Genomic DNA, 7,295 nt, shown 5'->3' on the forward strand with positions numbered 1-7,295 from the left:
TTTCCATGTTCTCAACAAAATTGCATGAGTGGTAATAACATTAGATGCCCATGTAAAAAATATCGCAACATTAAATACAAGGATGTTGAAACTGTTAGATATCACCTTCTTCATGATGGATTTGTTAAGGACTATTTTGTTTGGAAACATCAAGGTGAAATAGATGTGATCGGTGAGATTTCTTTTGATAATGATTTGATCAATGGTGCTCAACTTGAATTGGGATATGATAATTCATATTGACAAATGATTTTGGATACTGCTGGTCCCAACTTTAACCATGGTTCGAGTTGGCAACCTTACAACAATATTGAATCCAGGCTATCTCATCCATATGAACCTTCAATTGAGGAGGAACATGAAATTTCGACGGAGGAGAAGCCTAATTTAGAGTACCAAAAATTTTATGACTTGTTATACTTTGCTGATGCAAAATTATATCCTGGTTCTTCCCTCTCTCAACTTGCAGTAATCTCTTGAATGTTAAATATTATGATGGAAAATACTATGTCACAGAGGGGTTTTAACCAAATGATGCAATTGTTTAAATAGGCTTTACCAAAAGATAACCTACTAGTTGATATTTATTATCAGACTAAGAAGCTAGTACGTAGCTTAGGTTTGCTGGTGGAAAAGATTGACTGTTATGAATCGGGATGTATGCTGTATTGGGAAAACCATGAACATCCTACCTCTTGTAAATTTTGTGGTAAAGAGAGGTATAAGCATCGAGTTGGCTCTCGTAAGAGGAAATCGGTCCCTTACAAAAGGATGTATTATTTTCCTTTGATTCCTAGATTGAAGAGATTATATGCATCACATACTAAAGCAACTGACATGACATGGCATCATGAACATATAAAAGAGGATGGAGTAATACGTTATCCATCAGACTCTGAAGCTTTTAAGAACTTCAATGAAAGTCATCCTTTTTTTGCTGATGAACCAAGAAATGTTAGGTTGGGGTTATGTATTGATGGTTTCCAACCATTCAATCAGTCTGGGAGAAAATATTCTTCATGGCCATTAATTTCACTCCATATAATTTACCTCCAGGGATGTGCATAAAAGAGGCTTATATGTTCTTAACTGTCATTGTTCCTAGGCCAAAAAATCCCAAACATAAAATTGATGTTTATCTTCAGCCTCTAATAAAGGAATTGACCTTGTTGTACGAGACAGGTGAAGAAGCATTTGATATCTCCATAAAACAAAATTTTCAATTGAGGGCAGCTTTGATGTGGACAATCAGTGACTTTCCAACATATTCTATGTTATTAGGATGGAGTACTGCAGGTAAGTTTACTTATCCTTATTGTATGGAGGAAACACAATCCTTTATATTACAACATGGTCGGAAAACATCATGGTTTGACTGTCACAGAATGTTCCTTGACCAAATAATCCATTTAGGAGAGATCATAAAAATTTTCTTAAAGGTCGAACTGTCAAAAAATCACCACCACCCTACAGAATTGGAGAAGAGATATTGAATCAAATTTGTGATTTAGGGATAAGAAAAGTAACAGAGTTAGATGCAGAAGAATTTAATCAACGAATATGTAGTTCTTGTGGATGAAAAAGGTGAAACATCTTTTGGGATTTACCTTATTGGAGTCTAACATGATTCAAAATAACCTCGATGTCATCCATATTGAGAACAACTTCTTTGATAATGTATTTAATACGGTCCTCAATATTGATAAGAAAACCAAAGACAATCCACAAACTCGTCTAGACATGGTCAATTACTGTGATCAACCTCAGTTGGCAAAGGATGCTTCTGGAAAATATTCCAAAGCTGTATATACAATAGACAAGGAAGCAAGCATTATCTTGTTCAATTGGGTGAAAGGGTTAACATATCCAGATGGGTATGTTTCAAATTTGGGTAGATGTCCAGACACAACTGCGAAAAGGTTATTGGCATGAAAAGTCATGATTGTCATGTGTTCATGCAATGATTGATGCCTATTACTTTTCGTGAACTACTTCCAAGTAATGTATGGTAGACACTTACAGAATTGAGCTTATTCTTTAAAGATCTTACATCGACTACTCTCTGAGTGGATGACATACAGAGATTATAGGGAGGTATTCCACAAATCTTGTGCAAGTTAGAACGTATATTTCCTTCTGGGTTCTTTGACTCAATGGAACATCTTCCTGTGCACCTTTCATATAAAACAAAGATTGCTGGACCTGTACAATATCGATGGATGTATCCTTTTGAACGGTAATGCAAAAATTCAAGTTGAACTTGTGACAATTATGCTCTTATTAACTTTTCAAATATGATGGTTTATCCATTTTTCTATTTAGGTATCTTGGAACTCTTAAAAGAATAATTGGGAATAAAGCTAGTATTGAGGGTTCTATATGTGAAGCTTACTTGATGACAGAGTCAACACTATTGTTTTCTCATTATTTTGAACCACATGTCATGACACACAATCATAATATGGATCAAAATGATGATGGTGGTATTGTGGAAGATGTTGAAGAAAATTTATCAATATTCACCCATCCCGGTCGATTATAGGGAGAATAAAAAAAGAGGAATCTAACTCTTGAAGAAATCAAGGCTGCCCAAACTTACATTTTGCTAAATTGTGAAGAGGTTGAGCCATTTGTGAGGTAAAAAATGTTAGATGTATCAACTTAATTTTATGAGCATATTCATATATCATGACTTGAAATTGGAATTTTTTTCTTTAAATGAAGTATGATTGTGCAACGTTTGCAAGAAGAATTTCCAATGTCTCTCAAGATCAAATAAATGAGAGCCCTGAAGCAAATTTCTCTATATGGTTCAAGGAACATGTAAGGCTTCAAAAATTAATATCTTTTATACAATTATGCACTTACATTGACTTATAAAATTGAACTAAATTTTATAATCTTCTAAATAGGTTCGGCTCAATCATATTGAAAATGAATTCCTACGTAGTCTTGCTCGTGGACCATTGATAGGCGCTACATCTCATTCAGTGTATTTTTTTAATGGATACAAGTTTCATACAGATTTTCATGGTAGCGCAAGATTAACAATGAACAGTGGAGTTTGTATTTCAGATCCAAATTTTGGGGATTTCTATGGACGGATAAAAGAGATTATAGAAGTGGAATACCGTGAAACACCTTTAAAGTGAACTGTAATATTCAAATGTGAATGGTTGACCCAAATATGGATGTTGGTGTTAAAAAGCATAATCAATATAAATTGGTTGATATTAACCATCATCGTCGATATAAAAAATATGAACCTTTTATTCTGGCAATGCAAGCAACTCAAGTGTGTTATGTGTCTTATCCTAGCAAGAAAAAGGACAAGGATGATTGGGCAGCTGTATTGAAGATCAAACCTCGAAATGTTGTTGAATTACCCGATGAGAAAATTGAGACAGCTGCAGAACTGAATATTCCATTTCAAGTTAAAGAAGTTCAAGTCTATGAGATAGACATGAATGTTGCCACGGATGAAAGTATATACTTACATGATCCAAATAGTGGCTTAATTGAAATGAATAAACTCAGTGAAGATGGTTTATTGCAAGTGCTTCATGAGATCCAAGAGGATGCTACAAAAGAAGAGTATGAAACTAAGGAAACTGAGGATAATGATGAGGACGATTTTGAAAAAGACACAAATAGTGATTAGTGCTTGATAAAAATCATGCTATTGTATCTTAATTTTATTTTGTGAGCAGTCATTTTGTCGAACTAGTATCATTTTCTTTGTCTCTACTCATTGTTTACTCAAAACTTGTTGCTTCAACTGGTTTTATGCTCTACTTCTCAATTTTTGACTCTTTTATTTCTCATCCATGTTTTTAGGCTACAACCATGGTTTTACATTTTCTGATACCTTATCTACATATTGTTGTTTGGTTCTCTTGGTATTATTCAGTTTGCATATTATTTCCACTTAACTAATATAGTTTTTTTATAGATATGGCTAGAGGTAGAGGTCGAGGTTGCGGAAGCACAGGGCGTAGAGGCAAGTCTGCAGTTACTGCAAATATACCTACTGTGCCCACTCCTACTATTGTTAGTCCTCAAGCTGATGGCATAGGTGGTCAAAATGATAGAAATCAAGTTCAGCCATTGATTCCTTAAATTACATCAACGGTTCAAATTTTTGGTGATGGTAGCAACCATACAACACCTAAATCATCTCCCACTGCTCCAAATCAGATCAACACAATAGCTAAATGTAACACCTCGTATTCAAGTACGTGTATTGGCGTATTCAAGTATGTGTATTGGTCTTATTTATATGGAATTAATTTTTTTTATTATTTTATTTATATCAGAATTTGCCCGTCGATGGTTATATGCGAAGGTTATTGAATAAGCTTTCCAACGATATAAAGATTTCCAAAAATGGATAGGTTTCGGATATAATCGAGCACGTTCGAAACTATAAAACGGTGGCCGGGATATTTGGGAATAGTAAATGTGCAGGAAAATTTCCTGCACACAAACTACTGAGGCCAGCCAAATTTTTGGGTCAACTTCGAACGATCATAACTCCCTTAATATAATGAACTGGGAGAGCTGCGACCTATGAAAAGAAATATCTTTGAGTCTTCTTTCCAATGCAATTGGTTTCATCCAAATCCAATGTCTGAGTAAGGATTTATATTCATTTTACTTCAGCCTATCAAAATAGATTTTTAGGGTCAACTTCAAACGACCATAACTCCTTGTACAGGACGAACTGGGTGGCCTACTTTATATGAAATGAAAGCCCTTTGAATTATCCTTCCAACGATACCAATTTCACCCAAATTCGATATCGGAACAGATTTGACATTATTTAGATTTTAAAGGCATTTTGGTCATTTCCTATTATATTATGGACGGGAATATGAGTATATATACATGTATATGAGTTCAAAAACTCATTTTCATCATCAATCATTGAGAAAGAACAAACCCTAGCCAAATTTGACCTTTAAATTACTTTTGATTCAACCGTAGAAATTCCAAAGTAATCCAATAACTGCGTTTGTCATCTCGAGAGCTTCAAATGACACCTATTATTTGTGCAAATAGGATTGCATAATCAAGAGGTGAATTCTAAGGTATGAATATTGTTTGCCTTTGTTCTTTTCCATATGTATATGTGTGATAGGATTATATGTATTGGTTGTTATTGAAAGGTGATGGAAATAGGGTTATGGACTATTTTGCATGGTTTGGTTATATTGAATTGTGGAAGGTGGATATGGTAATTGAGTTATGGAAGGTGGATATGGTGATATACTATTGAATTGATGATTATTTATGTCTATGGCTCAATTTAGTTTAATGGATTGGTTGGAAGCATAAATGAATCCAAACTTGATCTTGGAGGATATTGTATGAATATGCATGGCATGTGAATGTAATTGGAGTATAAGAGGGTTAAAGTGACACCCTTTATGGTGTAATTAAGACTTACTACTTAACCACTAATTTGGTGAATTCAAATAATTGAATTGTGACGTTTGGTTGCTAATACTAGATTGCTATATATGTTCATTGTAGATAAGTAATCCGAAAAGATGGGAAGTCCCTTTGGGACTAGTATTGAAGGTTAACAGTCAGGTATGTAAAGCATACTCTATACCATATCTTTGGCATGAAAGTGAACAATTGTTCTATTAAGAAAGTTTCCAAAGTTATTCAATAACATTTGATCCATAATGGTTTTGTATGATGTCCTACGTTACCAATGAACTTGTTTCCACCCTACAAGATGTCAAGACATTCCAATACTTACTTGTCTTCCAAATCTTACATGTTTATTGCACTAATGAATGTCAGAAGGTATCCGATTACTCAAACAAGATCCATGTGCTATTAATGACTCCCAAACGTTTCATTGATATACCAATAAGTTTCTACTTTATTGCTATGACATTGATGACTCCAAAACACTTCATTGATGTGCCAATGAGTTCTTACTTCATTGTTATTGCATTGATGGTCTATTTATATGTCTCTTATTGATGTATCATTGTTTCAAAGTATCAAAAATGCGGTGGCGACCGAAATAACAATCTCAAAGATTAATTGAACTAAGTGATGAAAGTTCTCTCTTATCGGGTGGTATCCCAGGGGCATAAGCCTATCATGGGTCGATCCCTATTTATGTGTTTATGGGTGGTATCCCAGGGGCATAAGCCTATCATGGGTCGATCCCAGTTGATATGTACTGGAGGCAGCCTAACGGTCACAGTACAGTACAGTATTGATTACAAAGATGATAAGAACAAAGATAAAATGATTGAATAAATACAATGTACAGGTTGTCACAAGTTCTAGTAAGTGTGGTCCACTCCTATTACAATTTATTCACTTGTTTCTGATTTCTATTGAGCTCCTATATCATATGTGATTATCTACAGCTTTACATACTCAGTACATATTTCGTACTGACGTCCCCCATGGGGGACCTGCATTTCATGATGCAGGCACAGGTACCTCAGCTCATACACCGCACAAGTAGGAGCCAGGATATCCAGCTGCTTTTGGTGAGCTCCAGTTTGCTTCGGAGCTTTTCGTGTCATATCCAGTCACTTTTGATATTTTATAGAAGTTAGTTATATGGCGGGGTGTGTCCCGACCTTAGTTAAACTCTGTGTATTGTCTAGAGGCTTTGTAGACCTAATGTACAGTCAAGGTGGTGTTTTGTTAATAGACGTGACAGCTCCAACGGCCAAGTATTATATATACATATATATGTGTGCTCGAGCTTATACAGGTGATTATTTACTTTTATATGCGACATGATGTTGTCTGAATTTCGGGTTATCATAGAGGTATGCATAGGAAGTATAAGGTTATGAGCTAGTTCTCCCGGACCTCCTCGGTTACGGGTGCCAGTCCGCCCCAATAGGATTTGAGGCGTGACATTGAAGGTAAATCTACTCTAAGAAACCAAATAAGTGAGGGTCTTAACCAATTGACTTCATCCTTGAAAAGGGATGAATATAATCAAATTGTGGTCTGCTTTCTATGTGTGTGTGTGTATATATATATATATATATATATATGTTCTAGTTTTTTCTGGTTGATGATCTATTGGTAGTTCTTGTTTTGAGAATTTTTGTGGTTCTGTTAGTGGTTTTTGTTCTGTTGTTGGTTCTTGATTTGAGAGGAGTTCTTGTGAGAAGAATTACAATGGGAGTATTTTATAACATTGTGGTGGTTCTGTTGGTGGTTCTTGATTTGTTGGTGGTTCTTGTTGTGAGTATTTTGGTGGTTCTTATTATGTTGGTAGTTCTTGATCTATTGTTGGTTCT

The 7,295-nt window shown here is 35.0% G+C and overlaps 1 long non-coding RNA gene across 1 annotated transcript; it reads left to right on the forward strand.

Annotated features, from left to right (window-relative positions):
* The first annotated feature begins 2,320 nt into the window (after positions 1–2,320).
* Positions 2,321–6,517, forward strand: LOC124893667. Its single transcript, XR_007050857.1, has 3 exons — positions 2,321–2,637; positions 3,953–4,234; positions 6,465–6,517. It is a non-coding gene; the product is annotated as an uncharacterized LOC124893667 (long non-coding RNA).
* The last annotated feature ends 778 nt before the right edge of the window (positions 6,518–7,295 follow it).

Source organism: Capsicum annuum, unplaced genomic scaffold (assembly GCF_002878395.1).
Source record: "Capsicum annuum cultivar UCD-10X-F1 unplaced genomic scaffold, UCD10Xv1.1 ctg63565, whole genome shotgun sequence".
Taxonomy (NCBI): Eukaryota; Viridiplantae; Streptophyta; class Magnoliopsida; order Solanales; family Solanaceae; genus Capsicum; species Capsicum annuum.